Source organism: Lichenostomus cassidix, chromosome 1Aa, assembly GCF_008360975.1.
Source record: "Lichenostomus cassidix isolate B80296 chromosome 1Aa, HeHo_3.0, whole genome shotgun sequence".
Lineage (NCBI taxonomy): Eukaryota > Metazoa > Chordata > Aves > Passeriformes > Meliphagidae > Lichenostomus > Lichenostomus cassidix.
Window position 1 is genome coordinate 16,785,289 of NC_139480.1, and position 16,688 is coordinate 16,801,976.

Consider the following 16,688-nt stretch of genomic DNA (forward strand, 5'->3'; position numbering starts at 1 on the left):
AAAAGACAAAATAATTGGTGCACGAACTTGCTAAATGTTAAAAGTTTTTTTAACGGGAGTGGATTCTAGTAGAAGCTTTACAAGTCTAGTATAGAATCAGTCAGGAATCTTCCCTTCATCTGAACTTTATTGTCTAATTAATGTCTGCACAGAAACAGAGACAGAAAACATTAATATCAGATATAGGTCATACATAAATTTTCACGTAGAAGATATTTTAGAAAACATACTAACAGTACAAAATCGAACACTTAGAAGCTAGAGAAAAGAAAGTTCACCTGGGCAAGTGTAAATTAATTCTATCAATTTACGCTTTATATACTACTCAATATGCCTCAATCAGATAATTATACACTACTATTTTGAAAGGGTTCTTGCTTCGCTCAATACTTGAATTTAATACCTCCAGTATTCAGAAAATTATCGGTTTCTTGAAGTATATTTTCCTCTATTTTTGCCTCTGTACGAGGTGTTGAGGTATTGAAATGTTTTTATTCTAGAGGAGTACACTGTACCTGGTTCAGGTGAAAGTGAATACAGCTTAGCTTACCCTGAAATCTCCTAAATCCTCTTGTAAATGCTGATATTTTCAGAAAGTCTAATGATATGGTCAAGATGAAGAAGAATCACAGTGTTATATTACATGCAAATAAACCAATGAATGATGTTACAAAATTGCTTCATATTACATAGCTTACAATGCTGGGCAAATTTTAAAAGTATAACTTAATATAAAACATTTGAAAAATTTAATTTGGAACATTCCACGTAACATCTGAAATACCAATTACAATTTCCATACCAGGTTCTTCTATTTATAGCTTTGTTCACACTAAAATTTGAGTTAAATGGAGCCACAGTAAGTTATGATATCTTAAGATGAATTTCAACAAAACCCCTTGCATATCTCTTCCTTAATATGATTTCACAGTGCTATAAACATTCTATGACAGACTTAAAAGCTCAGCTTGCAAATTGAGCCAGAGGCCTAAATTCTAAATTTTGTTTTGATGATGTACTTCTTAGGCTGATGATGTGAGTACTTCTTAGGCTATGATATCTTCTCATCAGCTTGGTTTAAAAGTACTCAACTTTCAACTTTTCTCTTGGAAATTAGCTTTTTTGCTCTGGACACAGGTGTCTTTTGCCTTGGTAACTGACTTGTATTCCTCTTGTGTTTCAAAGCTTTTAATCCCAGGCTATGATGCATCTCCACTACAGCAGATCATCTTTTTTTACAAGTTGCCCTTTTGCAGAACTAATGTGACAACTAAAGATATGTCTTGTGGGTGTTTGTAGCATTTCATCATCTTGCCCTTCATCCATACACCATATTTCAACTTGCCATAATAATAGCTCTGGGCCATCTTTTATCAAAACACATAGCAGATGTCCAAAGCTGTATTAGCTGCCCTGCGTACCGTTATATGATGTGGAATAGTGCTTTAGGGTCTCAGGGTCTAGGACCTAACCCTGAAAATTTATGCCCAGAAGCTCATGAAAGAAAATGTCCCTGGGATTAATCGAGATGGTTGACATAGCAACAAATAGTTTAGTTTTGGTTTGAGTTGGATTATCATTTGGATGTTTTAGTCTTCTCAAAATCTTCCTTTTTGTGAGCTCTGTGTGACTTTCACATCCATTACAGTCTTGAGGCAGAGGTGGCCATAGTAGAAGAGGTCTGCGGAGATCAGTGTTTTATTGACAATACAGATACTGGTCTTGACAGGTTTTCTTTGAGATCATGGCTAGAACAGGACTTCTTTATGTTGATACTCAAACCAAGCTTCTTAGCAATATAATGAAAGTAGTAATTTTTTTGGGTATCTTTTTATGTTTTTTTTAAATTAGTTTTTGGAAAGTTGCTGCTGGAAATAGCAGATCACTTGTAATTTCCAGCATCATATCTGTGTGGCTAGCACAGGTCTTTCCCATGAGAATTCCTTTTGTGTTTTATAAAGAAAGATAAAGATTGGATGTTATTAAAAACAGTGTCCCAAGATCTGGACGGTGCAGGCCTGGCCAATCAGGCCTAGGGGGAGGTTTCTGACTGACCAATCTGGGTGACCTTTGAAAACTCTATATATGAAATCAAAATAATAAAGGTCTTCTTTTCCTTCTTGCCACTGAGAACTGGGTTCTTTACTCTGCTAGCGGCTCAACAGCAACATATGTGACTTTTAACATTTGGTTAGGAGTAAGGTGTCTGAAACTTTAGTTTTCTCATTTGAGGACTCCTGTCTTCAAGTGTAGAAAGCAGCATTCTTCTCAGCATATGGCATTTGTAAAGGAGTACCAGTCCAGCATTTTTATCCACACCATGACAAAGTGGTATCACTCTTTAAAATTCCAGTTCTCAGTAATTGTGCATTATCATTATTCCCCAATATGATAAATATTTTATTTTCTGAAACTGAGTTGTTGAAGAGAAACAGCAGATGAGCTAATAAATATAGATCATACTTGATCATTCTTGTTATGGAAAAATATGAGAGGAAGGTTAACACCTTAGCCCATTATTTTTTGGCTTTTACTTCCAACGTGCATTCCAATATCTTACCTATGGGAAAAGTAATTCCAGGTTTTGAATGATCATCTTCTAACCTTCTTATTCAGTGGGAAATGTGGAAATTTATTTAAGTAAAATTTCATAAGCTAAATAGTTTTCTCTGCTTATACTTAAGTCAATTTTGTACTGATCAAGCTTATAGTACAGGAGTACCATGACCCTTTCAAATTTTGTGTCAGTATTACAAAGTAGTCCCACATCCCATTAGACTTAATTCAGTTCAATCTAAGGAAACCCGGATTACCATGTCTTCATGTAGGTGGCTATAGGAATGTTTCTAAGCATCCAGTTAATACAGTGAGTGGAGCATATCAAATGACTTAGCTGCCAGAAAAGTAGACTTCCAAAAGAGCATTCAAAACATATTCACCTAATACAGTCACAATATCAGAACATACCTTGTTTGGCTGGCCAGTGTCACTCAAGACAGGAGTGAGTCTCCGTTTTGACCCATAATATACCTGCCACATAAATATCTCAAGTACTCTTGGGCCTTTCAAGCAGCAGTAGTTGTTATCAACTAATAGATATTTGCAGACTCCTGCCATTAGCTTGAGTCTATTAACTAGCTCTTGTACAGAAATCTACAAGTAGTCACTAGAGCTTAGTTGTCTTAACCTCAAGTTGAATCCATCCTTGGGGCTCAACTTGAGACCGGGGTGAAACTTGAACCCTTATGAAGTGTCAGCTGAGGACTAGATTGAATACACTCTGATATGGATCACCACCATGCCTCAAAACCCATCTCAAATTATCCTTCATGTAGACCTTCAAACAGCTTAACAAATCCTATAATTTTCCAATATTAATTCCTTTTTCTGTTTCAATAGGAGTTTCATAACTGAGTGACAGTAGGAGAGCACAGAGAGTTGCCTGGGCACTTCATGTTCTAATCAATGGCCAATGATAGTTCCACCTTAGAGTAGGCAAACAAAAATAAGGCGGAGAAAATGAAATTGAAATTAAAATTAAAGATATATCCGCATATCTGTTCAAGGTAAACTGAGACCTGCGCCTCTATTTCACAGAATGCATTGTTCTGATCATTATGAATGTGTAGGTATCCTTCCTGGGTTTAGGGGAAAGAAGTTTACTCCAGCTGAAAGCACACTAAGGGTTCATTTTCCAGTGACAGTGTTAATATTACAGGATATCACTCCCAGATATTTGCTGTAAAAAAGGATGGGGACACAAGGAATGAATGCCCTTTGGATGCAGAGTGAAAAAACAATCTAATTATGCTGCTCAAGGTCTGCTGAGAAAATGGAATAGACACATCAGCATAATTTAAACTACCTTCTATTTATCAGCACTTCCAGCCATCATTTTGCTGGCCTTGCCCCATTAATACAGATAACATTTTTATGTAGCTCAAAGTTCTTCTCTTGTTGACTCATGCTTTTTCTTTGAAGCAAAAATGAAATTAGGGGTTTATCAATACAGAATGTGCCTCCATTCAAGTACCTTGTGCTTTTTGAGACATTTCAAGTTTTCTGCAGAGAGATCTGAGGAGCTAGAATGCTTAATATTCCCAGCTGTACTTTCAACTCTACCCCTAGTACTGCAGTTTTAGTGCTATACTCCCCTAGTACTTTATTGCTGCTTTATCAGCATCTTCAAACTTTACAAAATGTCAAAAATATTTTATGAGTTTTTGGGCTAATCAAAACACCATAGCAACCTCCTCAGCAGGAAAGTAAATAAATCACCTCATTTCTTGTCTTGTTGTTGATCCTTAGAGGTCTCTCTCTTTGCAGTTTCTCATACATTTTCCAGACTTTTCCAGGTCTGCTTAAATTCAGGAACAGATACATCCCTTAAATACCAGGAATATATCTGGATCTGCAGTGAAGAGATGGGGGAATGAGGGTTAAATATATAAAAATGTATATTGACATTGCATGTCTGCAGAAGAGCTAGGAAAAAACCATCCATTGCAGAGTGTTACCCTACCACTTTTCATAACTAAAAAAAATAAGAAAAGGGAGACATGTAGCTTTCTCCCTTTTGTAATAGGTAGATGACATTGCAGAGAATAGGACATTTAGTGATCTGCCTCCACTTAAGTATCTACAGTTTAGAGAGCTCAAGTTTCTGATATCTAAATATTTTTAAAGCTACTGTCTCCTTTTGATGCCTATATTGAAGGCTTTCTTCTGCCTTTTTGCTTTTTTCCCCCTATTCCATGCATCATTCTAGCAATTATATTTGAGTATCTTAAAGGTCTTTTCCAATCTAAATGAGTCTTAACTGAGAGGAATAATTATATTATTAGTTTGTTTCATTTGTTTTATTCCTTGCTCCTTTACATTATGTAGGAAGAGATTTCATGACCTTCTACATCTCTTAATGAAACTTTTACTAGTCTCTAATTGGAATCGTATGTGATTTGATGAAAGCTCTATGTATCCAGATTCTCAAAGAAACAAAAACCCTCCAAACAAACAAAAAACTCCTTGTCCAAAACCAGCACAATTCTGAAATCACAAGCTTGCTTGATAAAAGTTCCTGCTTAGATGTGCATGCTGTGGGAATTAGAACATATCTGGTGACATTTTCTGTGAACTGAAATATTTCAATTAGTCTAATGTACTGACTTTAGTAGGGTAAGAACAGCACTATTGGATTTGTGCAGTCCTTCTGGGATAATCTTACCAGAAAGAGGAAAAGAAAAACATAGATGAGAAACTATTCTTGCTGTAATTGAATATGAATTTTCTGTGTTTCACTAAGTTTCACTTTATCTCAGTGAAGAATCATTTCTCCTGTCTTCATATTTCAGAGAGTTATTAAAAAAACCCCAAACAACAACCCAAACTGCACCTCTCTGAAATGACCTCCTGAGAAGTCATTACCACAGATCTCCATATTTCCATCTTGTAATTCAACCAACTTTCTCAGTTACAGAGATAATACTAGGTCTTTTGCTGTCATATGTAAGTTATTACACATAGGCATGAAATTAGTCCATCTTCCACATTATTTTAGTTGCTTACTGCAACTGGTTGATCTGTTAAAGAGGCAAAGGGAGCAAAAAACCCGTGGGCACTACATGAGCAGTGGCATCCAATCCTTTAACATGCTCATACACACCACAGTCTTGAAGTACTAGCTGGGAATACAAAATCCTTACTAAAGACTAGTAAATTTGTCTTGTATTTTGCTGAAGCAGCAGAGTGAATGAATTCAATTTTTAGTCCTTTATTTCTGAGCTAGTGAACTTATTCTTTTTCTTAGTCAACAGAGAGAAATAACCACTTATGATGTATTTCAGCTGCCTACCTTACAGCTAAATGTGCTATGCCCTTCAACTGCTTTTTGCTTTCTGATGAACTAGGAGGGTTTAGATTATAAATAAATGAATGTATACATAAAATATATATTTTATGTATAAATATATATAAAATATAGACATTCCTGGAAGCTGAAGACATGCTATAACCAAAAATTGAGGCTATTTGCTTTAGATGAAACAAGACTGGATATGCTAGAAAAAACCCAAAATACTGAAAGCTACATGGAAAGGGAAATACTCTTTTTGAGTCTGACAGTACAAAACCCTGGGATATTTGGTGAAATTAAAAGCAATATATTTACTACTTTTGGAAAGGTTCTTCCCTCAGGACACACAGAGCAGTATTCACCATGGCTTCAGAGCAATATTTAAAGACTAACTGTTATATATTAGATATATGGGAGCTACAAAATGAAGGAAAATTATTAGTAGATTGAATAATGAAGGCTATGGAAGAAGTCTCCTCCAGTGAGTGACTGGATAAATGTGATTTAACTCAAAATGATAGGATCATATCTACTCTTGTGCAACAGATCTGCCATTTACTTTCTGCATCGATGCAGTTCTACCCTATGGAATGTGTACATTAGCTTAGAATCATAGCAATATAGGAAAACTTAGGTTGGAAGGGACCTCAGAAGATCATCTGGTGCAACCTTTTCTGAGAAAGGGAGCCTAGATGAGATTGACTAACACCTTGTCCAATCACATCTTGCAAATCTGCAGGCCAGCTGGTGATACACCGCCTGATGCACCCCAATACTGCTGACTCATAGCCAACTTTCCACTGAGCAGGACCCCCAGGTCCCTTTCTATGGTGCTGCTTTCCAGCTTCTCATTCCCCAGTCTGTCTGTACATCCAGGGTTGCCCCATGCCAGGTGCAGAATCCATCACTTTCCCTCGTTGAACTTCATGCAGTTGGTGATTGCCCATTCCTGTCACTTGTTGAGGTCTCTCTGCAGGGCCTCCGTGCCTTCAAAGGCATCAACAGCTCCTCAGTTTCCTATCATCTGTGAACTTGCCCAGTATCCCTTCCAGTCCTGTGTCCAGGTCATTTATGAAGATGTTGAAGAGCACAGGGATGAGGATGGAGCCCTCGGGAACCCCACCAGTGAGAGGTCACAGGTCTGCTGTCACCCCATTCACTATAACATTTGTGCCCAGTCCACAAGCCAGTTACTCACCCATCACATGACGTGTTTATCCAGATGTGGGCTGGACATTTTTTCCAGAAGGATCCTGTGAGAGACAGTATTGAAAGCTTTACTGAAAACAAAAAAGATTACATCCACTGGCTTCCCTTGATCAACTAGGTGGGTAACCTTGTCATTTCAGGTTTTTTAGGACTCTTCTGGCCTAGGCTGTACCAGCTGTGTGACGTTTCCAAACTAATTTCTGACAAATTTAAATCCCCCACAAGGTCAGGTGCAATTTACTTGGAAACATGCCTTAGTTCCTCAAATAATAATTTATCAGCTTCATCGTCCTGGTTGGAAGGTCTATAGTAGACTCCCCTGCTCATATTCATATTATTTGTTTGTCCCTTAATTCTTATCCAGAGGTTGTCAGTTTTGCGATTGCAAACTGAGAGCTCCTTACCTTCTGTCCCTTCTCTTACATACAGTGTCACCCCTCTAGCTATTTTGCTTTGCCTATCCATCCTGAAGAGCCTGTAACCATCCAACAAGGCACTCCAGTCACAGGACTCATCACACCAGGTTTCTCTTATGCCACTGATGTCAAATCTCTGAGACTGGGCCAAAGCCTTGAGTTCTCTTGTTTGCTCCTCATGCTGGGTGCATTAGTGTAGAAACATTTCAGGTGTGGTACATTGTAGCCAACACCTCTTAAGGCAGATGGAAGCAGGCCATTAGTGATGGTTTCCTCAAGTCTTGGCACACCATCCCATTGCTCATCACTGGTGAGTCTGGTTTTATCTCTTTCTGCCTTCCAAGTTAGTTTAAAGGTCTGACAAGGAGTCCCACTAACTCCTTTGCTAAAAGTCTTTTTCCCCTCTGAGAGAAGTGCATCCCTGTTGCTGTGGCCCTGGTGCAGTTGAGCGCCCAGCTCATCACACTACAGCAGAGCACCACGAGATGAGTCTTGGGAGTAAAGTGCTTCTAAGGTCAGGGTGACTAGAAAGCATGCTCCCAGAAGGCATTGAGAGTAAGGAGATTAATATGTGCCAGCACATCAGTCTATTGGCCCAGCTCCTCTCTCCTCCCATGTTATTAATATGGTATAGTTGTAGAAAATTCGCCTTTGTTTGTCCCTGCATGGTTCTGTCATTGGAAAATATGTAGTTCTGTACCCACCCCCCTGTTCTCCCATTTGTTTAAGTAAATGTCAATCCCGCACTCTGTAAACCCCATTGGTTCCTCCGCGGTTTCCCCTCCTTCCTTTAAAAGCTGCAACACAACGCAGTTCGGCGCTTTCGAGTTGCTGATCCTGACCCGTCCTGTCCCTCCTCCATCTCCCCTTACCGTTTAATAAACCTCCTGGACCGCCGATTCGCCTGCCTGTGTCTCTTGCCTCTGCTCCTGATCTCCGGGTCACGCCGCTCTCCCAAGAGCTCTGCCTTTTCCCGGCCACCTCGCCTCCCCCCGAGAGTGAGCTGCCCTGCCGGGGCTCCGAAAAGGTGGCCAACCCTATCTCGAATGGAGTTAGTGGGTTGTGAACCCCATCACATCCCATCAGGTGCCACTAGACCAGTTAAAGAGTTTGTTGAGTTTTTTCAGGATCCTGTGATCCAGGATCTGTGATCCAGGATCTGTGATCCAGCTGCAGCTGCACAAAAGGTGTTCTACAACTGTACATTCTCAGGGAGGACTAGAGGCCTGGGTTTCACATATGACCTGAATGTGGCATTAAAAAGAAAATAAATTTAGAATGGTAACTAGATTTAAACCTGGTATAGTTGCTTTGTGGATTTGAAATCTTTTCTGTGTGGTTTTTATGCAAATCCCTCTCTATGAGATTTGTGCTGAGAGAAAGAATAAACTTCCAGTAGCATCCATAGAAGAGAAAACATCTTTAATTCTCTATTTGATCTTAATATTTTAATGGTCAAATACAGGTTCTCATGCATGAAAGAGGTCCACAACAGATCAAACAGATCATAAATGAGAAGCTGGATTTTACTGTGATGATATTTTTTCAATAACAAAAGACAAAGCCATTAGGAAATTGTTTGATTTGGCTTTCTTTTATCCATATTTATGTACAAAATGTTTATGTTTCTTGGAAAGCTGTATGTCTTAGATCATCACTACTCCTTTTCCCAATTCTTAGATAACTGCTAAATTCCCCTCTCCTAAGACAGAACATTGTCACTGTCGTTCAGTGAGCCAAGATTAGCAGAGATTCTCTGTCATGCATTTTGTCTTTTGACAGCTCAGAGGTATAATTACTTACAATGTCATTGCTGTTGCTGCAGCTGTAATCAGCTTCTCTCCTACTCTGCCATCTTTCAGTACTATCAAGAACCATGCATCAGCCTCACTATCTTGGACCTCCTTAACAAAAGAAACTTTTCCTGGAACATATTGGAGGCTCTGGAAAAACATTGTCTAAAGAAAAGAACCTCAAAACCTGCCATTCTTGTCACCAGGAAGAGGACTAACATTGTCAAAGTATAATGATAGGTTCTCCAATAAAATCCAATGTCTTTATCACACCATCCATTGATTTTTCATCACTGGTGTCAATCAGAGACAGATGGCTACTGTGAGAGGAACTATTGCCAGAAGAAGAGCATGGCTAGATGTTTCTCCACTTCAGGAAAGCAAATATAGAGCAATTGATTGATGTTTGATCTTCAAAATTACTTTGGATTCCTAAATACTAACCTATATGCAACCAAAACACATTGACATTACTTTTTCTTTTGGGGGCAAACTTAGCATATGCTGTAGGAAATATTTGGTATCTGACCTCTTAGGTGACTGAAGATCTGAATTAAATATATCTAGATCAGGGTAGGAAGTCATGTAAACAATCTGGAGGAGAAAAGAAAAGAAAAAAAATCTGAAAAAAACAAAAAAAACACCCAAAAAACCAAAACATCGTTCCAAACTTCTACCTTTATACAGGCATACTAGCTAGTTTAACTTGGGTAAGAAGATTACCCAATATGTAATAGATATAATTAATATCTTGGTCTTTGTGGCTGATTCTTTGGAGTCTTTATTAAAAGACTTGCTAAAAGACAGAGGTTATCTTGACTCTGATTCTAGGAATAAAAAAATTGCAAACTCTGAACTGATCCATGTACGATGATCCTGATAAACATATAAACAAATCTTAGTTTACTGGAGAAAAGAAAAAAATTGTTGCTTTTCTTTTTTAAATACACAAGTATGTCATGATTTTTGCACCTACATAAGCTGAATTTGCATCAGCCACTGACAAATATTTTACTGGTGATCACAGCTGTTTATTAGTTATGGTAATCTAATCAAGACTTGAATCAAGGCAAGGTTGTTGAGTTGCTTTTCATGTAAGCAAGCAACTGGAATGCATCAAGATCTGCCTAGGAATGAAGAATGAGTTTACAGGTATGACTCAAGGAGCAGGGTAACATAGGTGACACTGTTGTGGGTGAACACCACAGGCCACCTGAGCAGGAAGAGGAAGTCAATGAGGCCTTCTGTAGACAGCTGAAAGAACCCTCAAGATCACAGGCTGTGGTTCTCATGGGGTACTGATGTCTGCTGGAAAGACAAGACAACTAGGCACACACAGTCCAGGAGTTTCCTGAAGAGTACTGATGATAATGTTTTGATACAGGTGATGGAGAAGCCAAGAAGGAGAATTGTACTGCTGGACCTATATCAACAAACAAAGGATTGGCTGGGGACATCCTTGGCTTGAAGTGACCATGAGATTGTGGAGTTAAGGATCCCATGTGGAGGAAGCAGGATAATAAGTAGGGTTATGACTTCAGGACAGCTAACTTTGACATCTTCAAAGACCTTCTTGGAGGAATTCCATGGGTTAGGGATCTGAAAGTTAGAAGCTGGTAAATATCCAAGAATCACTTCCTCCAAGGTCAAGATTTGTGCATCCCTCTGAGTAATAAATCACACAGAGAGGGCAAGAGACCCTGCCCCTGCATAGTGAGTGAAGAGCTTCTGGTAAAGCTGAAGTTTGGTCATACATTGTCAGGGTATGCAAGGATGCAATGAGGAAGGCTAAGGTCCACTTGGAATTAAATCTGGCAAAAGATGTCAAGGATTACTAGAAGGATGTCTTCAAATACATCAACAGCAGAAAAAGGTTAGGGAGAATTTGGATCCACAGCTGTATGGGGCAGATGCCCTGGTGACAGATGATACAGAAAAAAAGGAATAGCTGAATGCCTTCTTTGCTTCAGTCTTTACTGCAAAGTGCTCAGGAATCCCAAAGCCTGGAGGTAATAGAGAAAGTCTGGAGAAAGGAAGATTTTCCCTTGTTTGAGGAGGATTGGGTTAGAGACCATTCAGGAAACCGTGACATGCACAAATCCATCATCTTTGAAAGATCATGGAAAATACGAGATGTGCCTTAGGACTGGAGGAAAGCCAATGTCACTCCAGTCTTTCTTGGGGACCCAGGAAGCTACAGTCTATCATGTCTAATATGAGGAAAAACTTTCCTATGAGGGTGGCAGAGCACTAGAACAGCTGCCCAGAGGGGTTGTGGAGTCTTCTCTGGGGATCCACCTGGATGCAATATTGTGCAATCTGCTCCAGGTGAATCTGCTTTGGCAGGGGATTGGACTAGATTATCTCCAGTGGTCCCTTGCAATCTCTATCATTCTACGTTCTGTGGCCTTCCTTTTGAGTGCTTAACATTTAAACACTTGAGAAATGGTGGGGTTTTAAGTACTTTAAGGGACAGTAACTTTGCCCTGGTAACTTCTGTGAGTTAGTCATATTTCAATCTCTTTGCCAAATAAATAGTATTTATCTCTCCTCTCTTGCTAAACGAAAGATCTGCATAGCTCAGAGGGAAAAAAAGGTGATGAAGTTAGAACATGTGAGCTCTGCACCTGGCATGCTTACCAAAATATAAATGTGTTCTATTGTAAAAAAAATCAGGACAGAATAAAAACAGATGGCAAGGAAGTAGATCTTTCAGTTTTATGAAACCAGATTAAGTATAAGTTTTTAAGAAACCTGGAATACTGACGTTTGTCTAAGTGACTTTTTCTTGGCCCAAATATTTATACTTGACCTTTTCCACTTTTCTTTTTCCCTGTTTCAGAGATTCCAAACATCCTCTCAATGAGGATGTTTGTGCAGACTTACAGTGACATCTGTGTCACTGCACAGAGATGTTTTACAAGACATGCACATCCCTCCTAACTGTGGCATAGACGAAGTAGTATGCAGAAGTTCTCATCCCTTGTTGGGGAAGGAGACTAGGAATTACACATAATTTAGGCATCTCTTTTTTAACCCAATATAAATGGCATGAATATCGTAATGAAATGTCACTAAGTGATAAGTCTTCCATAGGGTTAGAATGAGATTTTGTCAGTAGTCCTACCCTCTTATACAAACCTTTCTATAAAATGTCCTGCCATTATTGCACTAAATCTTCTTTCACCGAAAGCAGAGAAATGTAATATAAAATGAATTATTTTGAGCTTAAAAATGCAATGGTTATGACAAAGAAAATGATTTTTATTTGGATAGTGACATAGAGAAGTTACATGGCTATATCCCACAGATGAGGGAAACTGTAATATGTTTAATGTTTTAAAAATTACCTGGATTATGAAATATCACTGAGTATATTCAAAAATTCCCAGTGTTAGAATTTGTGGTAAAAAAAAAATGAGGTGATATCATTACATTTTTTCTTATACTTCTTCCCAGACTGTTTCCACCCACATGTCCTGTGCTCCCTTTTTTTTTTTTTTGTATCTTTCAAATAGAACAAAAAAAATTTAAAAGGGAAAGGCAGAAAAGTACAATGCACAAAATTAACACTGGCAGAAGAGTAGACATGCATGACTGGTTGTTGGCAGTGTCTCTAATATAAAGCCCACATTTCTTCAGTGTACTTATTTTAGGATGATAAATTGCATTCCCTTTTCCTTTATGATGCTTTTTTCTTTCAAATATGCTAACATGTAAGTATTCCAAAAAAATTTAATTACATTTTGGCAGCTCATCGAACACAAACACTACATTCTCGATGGGCTTTTGGACTTTGCCCATTTGACAAGACTGGCAGCCCAAAAAGATTCTCAATCCCCTGATATTTACAGGATTTAATAATTGTATTTTGGAAATCCATTCTTGCAGGTCATTATCACAGCCTACAATAAAATATGAAGACATTTAGCTTGTCTCTTAGCATTTTTAAAGCCAGATATATGACTGAGGATGTGACTTGGAGAGACAATTCCCCCAAAACTTTCTTGTCTATCTTCTAGTATACATTTTTTTAATTAAAATTTTGAAAGTGGGAAGGTCTTACAGGTAAAATTTACAGTTTCTGCCTCACAGGAACCTAGAATTTTATTTAGATTTTTCTACCTCATCCTGAAAATTGAAGTGCTCTGAATGGAGAATTGTTTGGATTAATTTATTTAAACAGTTGACACTTGTCTTCAAATCTAAATTAAATTAGATCTCAGAACTTGTTCATATAAACTTTTGTCTCCAAATGGAAGGAAACTTGTGTTTTACTTCACCTACTGTATACTGAACATGAAAAATAGATTTATTTACTATAATTTTCCAACTGCAAATATCAGAATAATTTCAGAAATTAGGATTCAACTTTTCATTTGTAGTAGGTAGTGATCAAGACCAAGTTTTACTTACAGAAAAATAAAGATTTTTTCCTATCAATTTTTAAAAATCTATATGTTGATGGTAATTTCAGGAATACAAGAATTGAACATTTATTCCAGTACACATTAGTAAATATTTAATTAATCTATCAGAGGCAATTTTCCAATTGTTATTGTTGTTTTGGAAGTTGTGTGAAGATATGGGCCACAAAATATATTAATTTCAGATATAAGCAGGGATGTAATCACTTAGAAGCTATAGCTTCACTTTTCTACTCTGAACTGGAACATTTTGCAGTTATGTATTCTTCCTGCATATATCACAGTTCAGAGCATGCTTATTCAATGCTGCTTCTGTCTAAAACTGCAATTTGAGATTTCTAGAAAAGGTTTTGGTTGGAACACCAAAATTCCCCAATGTCAGTCTATAGTTCTCTGATTATTTTTTATTATTTTTGTCTTGAATACATATACGGTGATTATCTTATCTCTAATTTGCTACCTCCTATAATACTGGTAAAGGCAGAGCAAGAGCTACTAATACCAGGAAAAAGATCTGTCTCAAAACCTTGTGAGGGATATAAACTTTAATCAGGCCTAGGAGAAAGTCAAGAAGTCTATTTATGAAAGCTCCTAAATAATAGCCTATTGGCAGAACTGCTTTGAAAATCAGGACAGCTAAATTCATCAGATGTGATAATGCACAGTCTGTTCTCAGGTACTGCGTTAGTGGAAGTACCACTTGAAAATAAACTGAATGTGGGCTTTTTTCTTCTTTTCATCTGTGCCTGAATGAAGTGTTAAATCAACTGTTGCTTTGTAGCTCAGAGGAGTAAGAACCTCTCTGTCCCATACCAGGCAGAGAGGCTCCCCTCACTGTATTTGTCTGGGATTCCTTAAGCGCAAAAATCCTTGAAGGATTCAATGCCAGTTACCGTGCTTATTAACCAATGATTATCTTTCACAAAAGATGTTTGTGTTAGCAAGGAAATCCTCAAATTAATGTACACAAGTAGATTTGCTTAAGTATATCTGATGTAACAGGGTCCGGGGGGGTGGCACAGGCCAGCTGCCCCCCCGGACTGGGGTCTCTGGTCCATGTAATCCCACCGGATCCGGGGCACCCAGGCCCCGAGGTTCTGCGGCATGGCGTGAGTCTCCAAACCACGTCAATTCAGCAGGAATATAGTGATATGAAGGAAAGAACTGGACTCCATCTCTGTTCTGGCAGGGAGGTTTATTTGGGGTAAAGGGAAAAGGGGGTTGCAGGGGAGAAAAAGGGGAGAGAAGAGCAGGGACAGGATAAGGGCTGCCAGCTCAGAGAGAAGACCTCGAGGTGATCCACGCATCGGTTTATAAAGAGAAAGGAAGGGGAGGGACTGTCTCCCCTAGAGCCAGTCCCGGGGAGTCTTAAGGGAAGACAGGCATAGGGAACTCACCAATAGATTTTGGGTACAGCAGAATGCATATTTCAAAATGAACCAATGGTGAACAGAGCAGAGGGACAAAGGAGCACATGGAATCCTAAAAATTGCATTACTGCATATGTCTTTTACTGGATAATAGCTTTAATGAGACTCAAACCAGCAGTGCTGGTTTTGGGAGGACATTTTTCTTATGCTTCGTGCAGTTGAGATTACTGCTAAAGTTATAATTTCCTCCTGCTCCCTAGCCTGCTGTGACACTGACAAGTGAAAGACTCAAGCAACAATACCAAGAAGTAAGAAAAACAATGTTCAATACCTATGGTTGACAAATGTCCCGGTTTTATCTCAAGAACCTTTCAACACAGTGGAAGATGAACCTGAGTGCTTCTTGCCCACTACAGATGAAAACAATCAGGGATCAATTAATAAATGGTGTTATTTTCCACAGCTGTGAGACTGAGATTACAAAAGGGATCGAAACATAGATTGACTCGGGAAAGACCACCTTGCTGGCTTGACAGGGTCACAAAACCACCAAGGAAGTCATTTATTATTGCTATTCATTAAAGAAAGGTTATGGTCATCTTTCTAATTACTTTTCTTACTTAGGACTGTTAACTTTTTCAGAGATTGCTTGTCCCTTGTACTGACCTCTGTATAAAATCAATATATATTTGCATTTTTTTGTGCTCATTATGGTGACACATAACCCAGACTGAAAATAGAACGTCTTTCTCCGTAGGAGAAGGCAAGCACTGAAAACACTGATGACAAAGGTTTGGCTTTTCTCTTGTTTTGTTTCATTGATTCTTTCACATATCCTTGCAAAATTCATATATTGTGACTATGCTTACCATGAGGTTGCTATGGGAAGCTTCAGAAAAAATGAAGCCAATATAATATGCAAATCATTCCAAGAACTATGGTGCATTGTTTTTTTTTTCCCCTTAAATTTTGTAATTACTAAGGATCACCAAAAATTATTTAAAAGCAAACATCTTTATCTTTTTTTCTTTATATTGAATTATCCAGTTATCCCAAGCTCTTTTTTTAAATGAAAAAAATGAACTGGCACCATGAAATTTGGAGTTAAATTTGGCTTAAGGTCATCTGTTTTGATGAAAGACTACTGCTAGCAGAGTAATTTTGTTCACAGAATTAAGATTGGAGTCCAGTTTCTTATTTGAATACTAACTTTTGTCCAATTCTGATCTCTTCTCATGAGGCACAAAGTCACATTTTTATCCCTATTCCCAGCTCCATCATCTTTAAATTCTCAAAGACAGCTATGAGCTTTGTCAGGAGCTGAGACACTTAGGAATCCTATTCTAAAAAATAATCCTGGCTGTGGTACTTTTTAATAATAACAGAAATGTTTAACATTTCAGGTAAAACATCACCCTTAATTGTTATCCATATACACCAAGGAGAAAGACCATTAAATTCTAAATGGTTCAAGGTTGTTACTGTCTATCTTTTTCATGGGATTATATTTAACCACTGATTTGAAACAACACAGTTGGAGAAAGTCTCCTCACTTCATCTTTGCTTTCCATGTCTGTTTTAAGAACATATTTATAGTGATAATTTGAAATAGGGCAATGAAA